This window comes from Pogonomyrmex barbatus, unplaced genomic scaffold (assembly GCF_055798465.1).
Source record: "Pogonomyrmex barbatus isolate J1 unplaced genomic scaffold, ASM5579846v1 scaffold9, whole genome shotgun sequence".
NCBI classification, from domain to species: Eukaryota; Metazoa; Arthropoda; class Insecta; order Hymenoptera; family Formicidae; genus Pogonomyrmex; species Pogonomyrmex barbatus.
Genome location: NW_028297193.1, coordinates 4,942,718 through 4,958,135, shown reverse-complemented (window position 1 = coordinate 4,958,135; position 15,418 = coordinate 4,942,718). Strand labels below are relative to the sequence as shown.

General features: G+C 37.0%; 2 protein-coding genes across 5 annotated transcripts in view; one reads left to right on the top strand and one right to left on the bottom strand.

The window, feature by feature from the left end:
• Positions 1 to 12,244, bottom strand: part of LOC105429062 (uncharacterized protein C15orf61 homolog) — a 40,724-nt gene extending 28,480 nt beyond the window's left edge. Inside the window, exon 1 of the mRNA XM_089084838.1 lies at positions 11,824 to 12,244. The gene's annotated coding sequence lies outside the window, so the exon portion shown is untranslated. The remainder of the gene's footprint in view (positions 1 to 11,823) is intronic.
• Positions 1 to 15,418, top strand: part of Cad99C (cadherin 99C) — a 113,006-nt gene that overhangs the window by 54,316 nt on the left and 43,272 nt on the right. The window lies entirely within an intron of this gene.

The window sequence follows — 15,418 nt, the reverse complement described above, 5'->3', positions numbered from 1 at the left end:
AATAATGTTAATAAATATGCAAAATTCATCGTAGGTCATAGGTATGCGGTGATCTGCACGAGGATTTTATTGTCTGGCGAATTTTTCTTCGTGTGAGTTAAATTTATATTGCGTTTCTCAATACTTCGAGGAATAGTGATCTTTCGAGAGATTTAGTAAGAACTTGAAAAATATGTCGAAACTAGTCCGCATAGCGGTGAACTTGAAATGCTAATGAGAACCGTAGGCGACAATTGTTGCTTAATCTGTACAAGTGTAATACAACACACCTATACGTGACATTACACGATAGATTTAAGCTTGTAAGGTGATAATCAATTAATCTTTCATCTTTTACTTTTGTGACAATTCTTGTAACAATGATATAATAAAATGAATAATGCTTTAATAAATAATAAAACTTTTATATGTACGTATTTTAATATCGCACGTACCTTCTTTTTCTTCTTTTCTACTAGCGGAATTTCTTTTCTTTTTTTCTAAAATGTTAAAATAATTATTTCCATACAGAGGATTCCATACATCTCCTTTTCATATTCTACCCTCAAATTACATTTTTCTTCATTATATTAATTTTTAATATCTAAAGATTAGATATCAAGACAAAGAAGTATCGTTTACAGTTTTCAATTTGTCTCTCTCACGACTCTTAGAGTCTTCATCTACTCGACAGTGTGTAGAGTAATAGAAGAAAATGTACCATTGTGAAGTACACGCATTTCTGCACATAATAATGTATGACAGTATCCTTCGAACTTAGGCGACTCGATGGGATACTGATTTATATCGATGGTTACACTCGGGTACATGTCAACGCGCATGTCGTAGATCAGAGAGAGAGAGAGAGAGAGAGAGAGAGTAGCATATCAATCGAGGCTTCACGACCGTCAGTCCGTATCTCTCGTAGGCGAATAGGACTTGCTCAACTTCGCGAACAGGTGCGTCCTACAAGCCCGGAGGAGCGTGACTGCGTGATCGGAACGGGTTGAGCGAGCGAGAAACCTACATGCGATTAGGATTGCGTCAATGAGATCGAAAAACGCTCTTCTTTTTCATGAAGTATGCAATTCAACATTTTTTCACAGAGAACATACTCGTATCGTGCCACGTCAATCTATGTTAATCTATTTCAGAAATGTTTAAAGAATATTTTTGTATGTAAGATAAATAAATATAATTTTCTATGTTAATTGCATATCGTTTTTTTTTTAATTTTTATTGCTACATTTAAAATAGTTTAGTTTAGAAAAAATTTTTTTAATTTTTTAAACTTCGAACGGAGAGAGGTATGAGAGGAATGGATAAGAAGATGCGTATAAGGATATTTATAAAGTCACATTAAAGAATTTTAGAAATCAAGACAATGTTTATTAAGAGTTTGATTAAAAAAAAGATTGATTGAAATATTTATTTGGTATGAAGAAACTTGAGATAACATAGTATATGTATTCGACAGAAGTCCAGAAGTGACATGGCGAAAGTCGCCTTATTTGGACGAAAATGCATTGCGCCGTGTTACTTTTTGTCTCGATTAAGGTCAGATGCAGTCTCATGCGATTCGAGAATTTGTTGCGTATCAGCATGACGTCGCTATCAAGAAGACGATTACGACGGTGTCGAAAGACACAGCAATACGCCGATTTTGTCATTCATACGGGAATTTCGCCGTCGCGAAAAGTTGCCAATTCGCGAAATTCCGTACAAATCTTGGCGTACGCGGTTGAATGAAAAGTCCGATGTGGGTTAATAACAGCTATCGGTTGTTAGACTAACACTAATTACACGTAACGTAATATCGTGATACGACGACCGACTACGGCGTGGAATGTCTACAGCCGCCGGGAAAGAATGGAATCTGAACGTAAAGGTCAAAAGTTCCAGCCCCATTCCCCGATTTACCGACAATTGCTTTGCATTGAGAAACGAAAGGTCAGACTTGACAATTGATAGCCGAAACAAATCGTAGATTTTAAATAGAGGATTGATTAAAAGCGACAACAATTTTATATAACACTTACACGAGAGAATTTAAGGGATCTATTTATTTTGAAAATTCGATTTGCAAAATTCAGTTCACAAAAAGTCAATTTTGGTTTTCTGCATTTTCTCAAAGTTTTTGAAATCTTAAGCAGAATAGAGATAAGATAAAAAATTCATTTTATTATATAAAAAAAATTATTTCCCTTTTTCTTTTGCGTTTTTCTCGAAATCATGTTTTTTGAATGATATTTCCTCGAAATTTCGAAGATTTTAAATTTGGCAAGAATATTCTTAAAAAGATTATGTATGATATGGATAATTCTTTTGATATATTAAGTCATTTACCTAAAATAAATAAATTTTGGAACTTTTATCTAAATAAAATAAATTTTGAATTTTGGTTTTTAAGACCAAAAAAAATTTTTCATAGCAAGTCTTTTTCGAAAATTCTCAACAAAAAAAATCCTATGCGATATCTTAGCTATTATATGTGGTTATAAGAAAATATTTTACTCTTTCTGACTTAAGACTATCTCTATCTTCTACTCGCCCTTCTACCAACCTTCCCGCGGAGAGAAGCTTTGCAATTGTTCCACAGCCTACATTTTTTATTCAATACCCTTAATATTTGGCAAATTTGTGGTTTAAATATTGTGTAATATAAAACAGAAATTGATCAGTTCTTTTTTTTAATCTTGATGTGTATTTGTGTGTATTTTACACCCTCTGTCAGGGTGGGCAAATTTTTAAACGAACGATAGCGAGAGTTGCCGTTTCGATCGGTTTTCTTTTCGATCAGAACTGTGCGTCAACTTCGTCTTTACCGCATCTCCGGCGGAAGTTCCATTTCTGGCGGTTTCACGTTTTGATGCGCGTCGCGATAAACAAGTTGTTTTCTTCGCATGCCGATCGTTGCGTCGGTATGCGAGGGAAAGCCGCCGATCCCCGTGGGTTCCGCGATAGCCAAGAGTGGCATAAAATCACGATAGGTTTCTCGGAATCGGTCCTGACGGGTATATATCGCCGTAGCCCAGGCGCGCAAACGCGTTTGAATGAAATTGCGAGACCTATCCGGGGAAACCTGTTGGTCGGGATCTCGAAGAAAGGAAACAACGGTGTTCTCCGCGGCACAACGTGGTTATATTTTACGGGCCTGTGCAACGGGCAGTATACGAACGAGCGGTAAAAATGCGGGGTGGACCCTCGAATTCCGATACCGTCAACCCGGGGATTATCTCGCCAGAGCCTCTTAAGCATTTTCTTTATTACTATTCACCGGCTATCTCTTCATTTTTAAATTTCCTCGTAGTAGTAACTCGCCGGCGAGATTCCACCGCGCTTTCTGCCTTTCTGCATTAAATGCTCATAATTTTGGATGATTACCCTATTAAAGTCTCACGTGCTTATTGCTAAATATGCAGAATACGCCTCAGCGATATCCCGCACTTTCTCTCGAATTTTTCGACAAGCTGGAATCAATTTTTGTTTCACAGCTACAACAATTGGCCACATTTTCAGAAAAATTATATGTTATCAAAAATTTTCTTTTTAATATTCATTTCCACGTAGATTAACATTGATCTCAAATTAATTCACTCTTTATCTTCTTCTAATTTTTAGAATTAAAATAAGATGAAAAATAAATTAAGCCGAAATTAAAATTAATCTACATTGATGGAAAATGACACGAAGCAAATAGTGGAAAAATAATTGTCGATGTAAATTCGTAAGTGGATGACGCGTTAAACAATGTTGTCACTTGTTATCGTGACGAGCGATTATCATCATCATCATCGTCGCTGGTTTTCAGACTGAAAAACTCGTCGGTCCGCGGAAGCATGCGCTAGTTAACCCGATCACTGACGATGCTAAAAAGCATGTATGTAAAATAGCGTAAATTTTATAAGAAGCTCATTTTCACGTGGATATGCATATGTACATAGTGTCTCGCCTGATGTATAAATCTCGAATGAACGAAGCAAAGAGTATCCTTGATAAACGCGCTCCAGCACGTCACGAACCGTGGCCAAGTATATTTTTATTCGCGCAAAACAGGTCGTGCAAAACCGGAACGCATTTATTTTTCCTTCATTCATAGGGCTACGTACGATAAATGATGTTACTGGAACTTCGCACGCTTGTACATTGATGGACGACGTAACGTTGCGTTTTTGTGATCGATATACGGCCGTTACATGGCATAAAATAGCCGCTCGCATGACATCGTAAACAAGAGTTTAATCTTGTATAATTTAAACGATCCGTAGCTAATATTTTTTATCATATAGAGATCATACGAGTAACGATTTACTAACAAGAAAATGGAAGTGTATCTTTCTCTGATTTTAATGAGCTTTAATATGTTATTTTCTCAGGATTGGATAGTAATTAAAAAGTTAAAAAGTTAGAAATTAATTAATAAAGTTAAAAAGTTAATAACTTTTAACTTAACTAATTTTGAATTGAAATGAATTAATTTATAATTTCAATTAGTTATTTTTAAAACATATAAATTTTAACTTATTAATTTTTTCCTAGAAACAAAAGAAAGAATGCATTTTCATATAAAAAAAAACAATTTCTTTGTTGTTTCATATAAATTTAATTTATCTAAATATTTAAATAAAATATTAAATTCATTTGATAATCTATATTGTAATTGTTTTGTCATTTAAAATATTTTAATTTTATAAAGTTACAACATTTTAATTTAACATAAATAATATCTTTTAAAATTAACTTTTAATTTAAGGTAATTCAACTTTAATGCAGCTTTTAGCTAAATTAGTTTTTTGTTCATGTAACTTTTAACGTAAATTAATTTTATAAACCATTAACTTTAATTTAATTTAGTTAAAATGTAATATTGATTTATCCAACCCTATATATTCTAGACTAAAATAAGAGAATAATTTTTTTATATGTGCTTATACGCACAAACCGAGAGTATGGTCTAGAATGTAATATATTAAAAGCGGAATACATTAAAATCGGAAGGAACACTTTCATACGTTTCCTTGTAAGTACATCTTGAGAAAATACGAGTAATACGAGTAACACTCTGAGTACATTCTGAGAATGCAATAAATAATGTACATGTTCTGAGTACATCCTGAAGACACACAAGCAATGCTTATACCATGTATATTGGATATTTTGAATACATCCTGAGAATGTATAATTATAATATATTACGCAAATATTCTCAATCTTTAATTTACTCTTATCATTGCTTATCACTATCCATAAACTTTGTCGTAAAACCATTTCTTTTTTAATTAATTTCTGATTGAAATATTCTCCCAATTCTTAATAATTAAACGAATTATAAAAAAAATAAGTTTTGTCAGTTTTAATAAGTGTTCCAAATGAAAATGAAAATTTTCCTCGACTTGACTTGATTACTGCTCTCTCTCTCTCTCTCTCTCTCTCTCTCTCTCTCTCTCTCTCTCTCACTCACTCACTCACTCACTCACTCATTCACTCACTCACTCACTCACTCAATTGAATGACTCAATTGTCGAGAATCTCAAAATATCATGGAGCCGCAGATGCGCACGGTAATATAGGAGGACGCATTGTATGGTACGAGCGAATTGTTCAAATGTCGCGAAGCTCAACGGGGTACGAGGCGAACGTAATACGGGCCGTTAAACAGGAGGACGAATAGGAGCTACACGCCGAGAGAGGACCAGGTGAAGCGGGACGCTCAGAGCTAAATCGAAGAGACATCGGGTAGATTATTAGTCCATAGAAGGGAGATGAGACCACCTAGTTGTGAGATCACTCGGGATGTAATCGCACACTGATTACCATCGCCGCATTGTATGTACACGTATGTGGGTGCTCCACTGACTGTATAACCCGAGGCGACGTATTTGCGAGCGTATGTGTGTGTGTGTGTGTGTGTGTGTGTGTGTGTGTGTGTGTGTGTGTGTGTGTGTGTGTGTGTGTGTGTGCGTGTGTGTGTGCGCGCGTAATTTGCGAATGTGTTCTGTATAAATGTTCTGTTCTATTAACGTTCTATTAAGAGCTGCCTCAGCGCAGGAATCAACGGACAAAAAAAAGCGAGAGCGAGATCTACTAAACGTGATATTAACGCGTGTTAAGTACAAGGCAAATAAAACTGTTAATTGTCGAAGAAAGCAAGCCGTTTTTATTTCAACATTTTTTTAAACAAATTTCTTTTTATACGCATTCTTGTTGTAGGCGGTATAATTTTCTTTTTACATTTATACATGCAGTTCACCTTCGCTTTTGGCGGTACTTTCGCTTATCTAGCAGCAAATATATAGAAGTAATCTCGAGTCCGGGTTAATAACAACACCAGTCGATTAAGACTTGGAAATCTTAGAGAAGGTTTATACTCCATGTATGTAAAAAGAGAGAATTAATTTAAAAAATTTTACCAATTTACGAATTTCTATAAAGAAAGTTTTTAACGATTAAATTAATTAGCTGAATAAATTACTTTATATTTATATATTCATATCGAATACATTTTTTAATAAAATTGATCTTTTTATACATGTATTTTTACTGATTTAAACCTCTCATGTGTCATCTCTTTTAAGGAAATTCGACACAGCGCTGTACAGTATAAAAATATATTTGACGTATTTTCGATTGAGAATTTATGAATTAACTTACGATTATTAAATCGATATGAGTTCATACCCGAATCAATTTATTCAACTTTCTTGCGTCACTTCGCATACGAAAGCGGAGTTATCGGGATTCGATGAAAGAAAAAGAGAGACAAGACCGAAAAAAAATTACTTTGCTGTGATCCACTTTCGATGGCCCACCTTGGCGATCGCTGCACATTTTAAGCATTCGAAACGAACGTATCTTGAGATACGTCATCAGTTCGCTTAAAATGAGAACACCAATTCTCGTCTTTAGTACATGTTCTTTTTAGGAAAAGATTATTATTTCGTGCTAAGAATTTTATATATAGAGAAAAGAGAGAAAAGAATGTGATTGATTTTCAGATTTGATTATTGATTTATTAATATAATTTTTATGTTGGAAGTCCGTTAATAATAACGTAGTTCGTGATATAAGCAATTGTTCTGAATTTATAAACAAATTCAACAAAAAAAAATTACTAGACATAAAGATCCTGTCTTTCAAGCAATGCCACTTATTAGCTTATTATTTATAACTTATCTCGACTTAATACATTATAAATCTATTATATATTTTTTAAATATAGATTGATATTTTTCAACCATTAGTATATGTTAATATACTTTTAATCATTGCTATTAGCAACTTAGTTATCTCAAGCGCTTGGACAATTGTAACGTTATTAGAACGTTAAAAATTAGATAAAAACCTTGAATTATTAGTAAGTTAACGGAATCATCCAGAGGCAAATAAGAGAGGCAGAGATCGCGTCCGGATGCTTGAGCTCTGCATTTACGTCTATCTGGATCTAACGGACACCGTCTGCTGCGTTTCACAATACGGTAGCCACACCTTTTGCCCTCCGCATCTCTTTCCCTCTTCACGCGCAATAACTCCGAGATAGTCCGCTCTCATTTCTTGCGCATCGTCTTGCGTGAATATCTTCAAAGATAGTCCGCCGGAGGAATCCGCTCGCGCGAATACAAAATAAAACGAGCGTCGCGACGCCACATTCCTCGAAACTAATCCGCGTGTTAATATATTTATATCTCAACGATTGTAAACGGCACGGCCGATAGAAAATTAAATTCATCGCCGGGAAACCTGTGGCACATCCATCTTCCGGTATCCTATTCGCCTCGTGTTCGCGATTACGGCCGGTCAGCAGGTTCTTGCTCGGCGATGTCGAGCGCGACGAACGCGGAAATGAAGGAGCCGCAAGTAGATTGGAAAATGATTCGATTTCTCGCCGCCGACGAGGGGCGGGGGAGGGGGCGGGAGGAACGTCCTTTTTTTTTCGCGCGAGCTTTGCCACCTCGTCCGGTGTTTCACTTTGGCGTTGGACTCTCCCTCGAGGTAGACGCCAAGACGCCATCCAACATGCTCAATCCTGTCCTTCCCGATCGATCGTCCTCGCATCGCCACGCGTCGTGTATCGGCGTAAATTGGACAACCGTCAGGAGTTACTGGACGAGTTAAGGCAGGTAATTGCGCATCCGTCGGATGTTCTCCACAGACGAACGATCGCGCCTCGTCGTAAACAGTATACTCGCGCGTATAATGGCCACGGTTCTTTACATTCTTACACTTATCACGTTCGCCATCGAACGTCGATGTCTACTCTACCATTATGCCGCTCGTATTTCCTTGTTCGTCTCAAAGATATTAACCCTGGACTCGGGATATATATATGAATAGATTTTCAAGCTCCTTTTCAATGTTCCTTTTCCCTTATCTCGTAAACAGAACTTGGACATTTCGTCCCGAGTAATTGGATCAGGCTATTTACAATAAAATATTATTTTAATCCAGACAAAGTGTCTCTCATGGATTTTGTTGCAAATCAAATTATTTTCAGCACAAATTTACAAAATAAATTGCAAAGATATTATTTGCAATTTATGCAATTTATGCTTATTTGCAAAGATAAATTGCAAAAGTTTGCTATTTCAGCAAAACTTTGTATTCTAAAATTCTTTATAACATGATTAAAAAATAAGATATCAAAATAAAAAAGTGTATTTTATAGGAGATGAATATTCATGATTTCCAATTAGAATTTCAAGACATCGTTAATTTTTTTTTATAAAAAGTCTTCTAAAAATATTGCAAAAAATCTATTTTTTATATATTAAATTATTTGGAAACCTGACGTGCTAAAAAAAAATTTAGCTTGTATCGTTTTCAGCAGCCAAAAATTTAAGAATCTTGTCTAATTAAAAATAATTTAAAAAGATATTCTTTTGAAAACTAGCATATTTAGTTTTTTCAACGACAAGAAATTCGATTCACTTTTATATAAATATTAAAATATTTATAAAGAGTGACTTATTCTTCTAAAATTGATTATTTAAAATTAAAACTTTAAAAATTGCATTACGCCAGAAGTGCATCGAATTATGAAGATTACAAAAATATTTTAAATTATTATACTTTCAAAATTCATTAAACAATACTTATATGAAGCCTAATGGTATTTGCAAATAATACGAGGATTGCAATATTCGCAGAAACACTGTGAGACAATGCCCCGATTACTACAGAGTGCTGTATCTGAATATAACAAGAAAATTTCTCATTCAAAGACGACAATAGAGGATGCGCGTATACTTGTTGCTTTCACAGGGAAAAATGACGTACGCAGATCACGGAGGGGAATCAGATCAAGTTGTGCGTATCGCTAATCCGCATCTGTATGCATAAGCCGGCCGCCAAGTTGGAAGTCGAAAACAGAGCATTGTTCTCCGGAACAAGAGTGATCCTGCCGAGATCGGTATCCCCCGGGTTTTAAAACAGTCCCAGACGTCTCGTTCTCTGCCGCGCACGAGAAGGCGAATCGGGAGGGGAGGAAAGGGGAGGGCACGATGGGATTTACGCTTCGGCTAATTTCATATAACGTGGCATGGCCTAATTAACAGCGCACGCTGCTTCGACGCTGGCAGTAACCAGCAGCATCCGGATTAATGAGCTTGTACTTCTCCCTGCCTCCGGACGAGCAACTAGAAGCGGCCACGTCGCCGACGACCGACCGTACGTGCGAGTGTCTCGAGTAACTTGGCGAACGCTCGCTCGGGCGTTCAAGGGCGTCGCATAATGCCTCGCCTCTGCAGGGCGGTTTCGCGGAGGTCTCTCGTTCCGCGGGAAGACGTCGCACACACCGGAGAATCTCCGATGTCCGAGCATCCCGCGTATACCGCGCACGTTTATGCAGCGGGGTATCCGACGTCAAATTTAACGACGGCTACTCGAAATTTTCTCAAAAGCTCCTTAGGCTTCTTTTTTCCTCGAGAAAAGTTTCAATGTTCGAGAACCGGAGCGTTTAGTGTCATCGAATCGAAGTTTAATTGTTTAATTGAATAAATTTAATTTAAATAACAAACCAGGGAGGGTATTGCTCGGTGGATTAGATCTTAGAAGTCTAATGATCCTTTTATTATTGAATTTATATTTCTGTAAATTCGAAACAGTTGCTTTATCTCGCAAGTCAGCCCCTTACTTTTAACAGACTTGGAGAGACGCGGCAGTTTAAAGCTAAGATTTTTAATAAATTGATGGTCAAATTTATGAAAATCGATTATCCTCTTTCTCCTCTTTTCGAAAATTTTTTTATTGCGAAAAATCACCTCCTTGCCAGGAATCGAACTGGATTATCCGCTTACTAAAAGGATGTTTTTTTCTTCGATAGAGATATGTGATATTTATCGAAGTTTAAATATTAAGTAATCGAAGTTTTGAATATATAAAGAGCAAACAACATTTACTACGCTCTTGTTTCGCACGCAACAATCAACATCTCTCGGATATGCAAAATATGATTCTCGGTTAAAGTTTCGCTGACTTGATTGCCGACGAGTGACTAATAGAAACGACGGATTTGTCGTCGGGAAAAGAATCCGCACTCTTTTTTTTCCGCCACTCTATCGCGTATTTAGGGTTGATAAAGTATTATATAATCTTTTTACAAACTCTGAAGAAACGTGAGTTTAATAACAACGCCACTATTAATTGTCGGTGGGATACGAGCTCAGTTTAGCTTTCCTGGCAAACGACGAAAATTCCGAGCGAGATCTCAAACAATTCAACTTTGAACTTTGTTAACATTATATCGTAAATACGATGCTCCGCGAAGCGTAAGATCGCGTCTCATCCCCGACGGTGCTTCTCCCTAATAATACAAATGCTCGTTTTAATGAGTAAACGGGCTCTTTCGATAACTCTTGGGTTATTCAATCTGCCAGCTGCGCGCTGAGAAAGGTGCATAAAGCGAAATAACGCAACATCACGTTAGAGTGCGGATCAAATATTTCTTGGCACACCATTTTCTTTTCTCTCTCGCGGTGGTTACCGAGCTATCAGATAATAATACAGCGCTGCACATAATCTGACCCGAGTAGCAAGAAAGTAATACTTTGCTGACCGAGAAATTACACGTTTCTGGACCGCCGAGTTAAACAAATCAAGTATATGATTTCTCTTGAGATTTGTATGGTTTCCAAGTAATTAAATAAGTTAAAAAATATCTTCGTTCATATAGTTTCTGATGTACATGTATGTATTAATTCCGACAAAAATTATGTTCAATATTTTTTATTTATTATTCTCTTATTTTTATTATTTTTATTTTTTATTTATCATATCATAAATTTCAAATAAAAATAAGATTAATTAAAGTTAGACGTGCCCGTTTACTATTTTTTTATTATATCTGAATTCCCCATTATATCTGGAGCAATCGCACTCCTACGTGAATCTCGCTCTGAATTCCAACTCATTATCCGGGGCCTTTTCAATCCTGAAGGGGTTCACCGTACGCCTCAAACTCTAATTACGCCGGGCACGCCACACCGTTTATACGTGCCCCTTACACGGATATTTGATTCTAAAAAGTTACAATTAGTCGCTATCGCTATTCGCGGCCGCTATTAATCATGCCCGAGCCATTCTCCCGTAGAAACGGTTTCACCGTGCTTCAATCGCGCGCGGGCGCGATCGCGATGAACGGAGTCACGCGGAATGAAGTGGCGAACGCGGCAGTGCATCATGCGGCTGGAAAGCCGCGCTAAGTCCCCGCGTTATTGCGATCGTGGCCATGCAACGCGATTCTCTCGCACAACGAGTGAACGAGCCGGACGCCGGGACGCGGGATCCTCGCGCGGGATTCCATCGCGCGGCGCGGCGCGGCACGAAACGTCGGCGCCCGGTAAATCATACTTAGATTCAGCTGTTGAACTCGCGGTGCAACGAGTGGCGAGTCCCTCTTTCTTGGCGTTCTTGGCGCGATGCGTGCCTCGCTCGTCGCTGCCGGCGATTCCTACACGGTAGGCTGGTCGAGCCGGCTGTTAAAGCCGAGACTTCCGCTCCTCGTCCCGGTCACTCGGTCACTAACCGCCAAATTGACACGACGCGTACAACTGAAAGTATTCTTCCCTAATGCAATTGCGCTGTACTCGAAACGAGAATGTGGGCGTTTTAATGAAACATCGTAGGTTCTTTGAGGAATTTAAAAATAGAATTTTTATTCAGGAAAAATATCAAGTTGGTGATATTTGTTTATACATCTAATATTTATGAAATAATATTTATGAAAGATAATTCTACGATCATAAAATATCTTTGTTTTCATGTTGAAATTATAATTAAATCGAGATAAAATACGGCATCTATTTAAAGCCGAAAAGAAATTCCCTGAAGATTCCTTGACTTCCAAAGGAATTGTCCAGATAAAATTCCAGATAAAATAAAAGTATTTTTAAATCTTCTTACAATCTATCTTACACATAAATGTATGTTGTGTTTTGTGTAAAGTACTTAATATTTTCCATTCATAAAAATTTTTTAATTATAAAATAAAATTAAAAATCATTCGAATTTAAATAATCAAACTTGAAAAATTTGATAAAAAAACTATAAGGATTTTAAAAAATAAATATTTTATAATAAATAAAATTTCTAAAATTTATTGTCAAAAGCTACAAATAAAAAATTATGTAATGCGTAACCGATACAAAATTTGACTTTTATAAAACTATTAAAATAAATATCCGTCTTTAAAAAAATTGCATTAATAAAAAATTATTATCAATATTGAATATTAGATTAGTCATTCTCTGATGTTCAAAAATGGATGGATGGATTCATTGTTAATATTAATAATTCATTCAGTAAACTTCCGATTAATAATATAAAGATAAAATATTATAAAACGCAACTTCGCAAAAATTCTTTGAGTTTCAATAAAGTTCCGTGAGGATTCCCTGATTTCTCAAGACATAACAACAAATTTCCTGAGTGTCCATTTCCTTTCAGACACTCACAGACTCATAATAAACACTCTGTCAAAAGATAGATATCTTGAATTAATTTTTACGTCATTGTAGAGTTACGATTGAGAAAGTTATTTATTATATGTCGCAGCAAACTTTCTCAGCAATCTTGACAATTAAGCGTATAAAAATTATGTTCCCTCACGTATAATCTGTGCATTATGCATGCTGTGTCATAATCAGGACGAATCTATCATGTGGCCGATATTAATCGTATACATCTATCTTTACCGCTACTATTATAGAATTTTTATGTCTGACGAAATGCAGATGAACTTTCCCCCCGCGAGTATTATTAATAACACCCTTCCGATCTTCCGGATGGATGATGAGTACCGACAGAACGCAAAATTGCTTTCTCCTCGTTTCATTGATAAATGATGTCGACAGACACTAATTGAGAGTGATCCACATCTTTTGCTCTCTTCGTCGATGGGAATCCCATAAATCACTGGCGCTGATTTAATTACGATCCACAAGAGTCACGCTATAATTACAGAAAAGCTTTACAATGATCGTAGATCATCGATCGGTATCTGCACCTGTTTCAGCTCCGCTTGTAACGCTTCCCTGTTATCCCGTTGTTCATTGTATTAATTACCTATCACCCGTAAAACATTTTATAGGTCCTTATAATATAATGATTGATCTACCTTGTCCGATATTAAATTACAAAATCTATTTGTCACACTTATGTAATAATTTCATTGCCTATTTTCAATTTTTCCGAATTCCCAATCGGAATTTCGTTGGACATCAATAATATTTAGGAAACTCCGATCTTCCCATCTATTTCAGATTTAAATTAATCGTTACTTTCCATTCAAACATATTCCTATTCACGATCCCTTGGGATCAGTACGGATACTTAACGTCGCAAGTGAAAGGTGCATCGAGTTTTTCTCGCGTGGTACGATTTTTCGAAGCGATCTAATTCACCACGAAGGTAAGAGCGAGCGCGGCGGCGGCGACTTTGTATCGTAATATCTATCTGATCGAATTAAACCTCAATTAGAATCTGCGGAAATGTCGAGAGGGAGCGAGGTCGAGAGAGAACGATCGGTAGCGCGCGAGATTTCGCTTTCAAATTTGCACGAGCACCCGCGGCTGTGCCTCCTTTTTCCGTTCCTTTTTTCCTCTTCTTCTTTTGCGCGAGTTCGCTTTTCGCGCACAACACATGAGTGTTAGCCCGAGGGTAACTTGGACTTGAGAGAAGCTGGGTGAGCGGAACTTTATAAATTGTAGGCGGTGGCTGTGCGATCTTATCCGCATCTCGATCGCGGCTGCCGATTCCCCGATTGGCGGCCGGACAGCTTTCAAAGCCCGCAGCTGCGTTATAAAACGAAGAAAACGAGAGTGGAAAAAATTCACTGCTGTCTCTTCCACCGTCAGTTCATATCCGCGATTGGTCGTGCGAGGAATCGATGGAGCAATCGACGACTTCCGAGACATCTCGGAAGAAATGAGAGTGACTCGTTTATCTAACCAGGAAACGCACGGAAGTGTTTTCCTTCGATTTTAATGAGCTCTTAATATGTTGTATTCTAGAACAAAATAAGAGACATGTATTCAAATCTGTGAATTGGCACATACCATTTTTTGTTCATTTAGCGAAAAAGAATTATAAATAATTTATATTTTAAAGAAAATCATTTATTAATGCATATGGTGAAATTTGTTCTATTTTTTTTACTTATTTGTAAAAATACTAATTTTTAAAAATTTTTTTAAATTTTGTAAAAATTCACATTTGGGGATGAGACACCTCTAAAAGAGAATTCGATCATAATCCTATAATAAAATTATTTTTTCAGAATTTATCATTTTTAAAAAATAATTACAAACTTCTCCACACGCATACTATATATACCGTTTATGAGCATACATAATATATTAAAAACTCATCAAAATCGGAGGGAATACTTCCGTGCGTTTTTTCTGCAAGATGGGAAAATGCGAAGAGAGTCGATGGTTTACGCGGATTAAAAATCATATCTCCACCACTCGATATTCAGTTGGTCAATTAGAGAAGGCGGAATTTTTACACGGGAAGAGATGTAATCTCTTCCCTCTTCTCTCATTATATCTTCGAATATGAATGATGAATCACGTAAAAGCGGCGTGGCATCTTCTTAACTAATTGCGTTACGGCACGCGTAAGTCGGCTATTATCTCGCGAACGCAAGAGCGGAGAGCTCGAAAACGTAAGATAGAAAATAAAGGGAATCCTCGCGCGCGATGCGGCGCGGTGCGGCGCGCCTTCAACGAGCGTAGTTTATTAACTTGGCCACTTTTAATGGTGGCACAAAGCGATGCATCTCGGCGAGCACGCACGCATAGAGGTACAACATTCGTGCGCGATAATCCACGCAGGACGATGCGAGGTGCGCTTCCCCCCCCCCCTCTCGTCCTCCCATCTCTTCCCGCCGAAGGGGGCGACATCGTTTTAATTCAGAAATACCGCATCCCCGAAACCGGCTTAT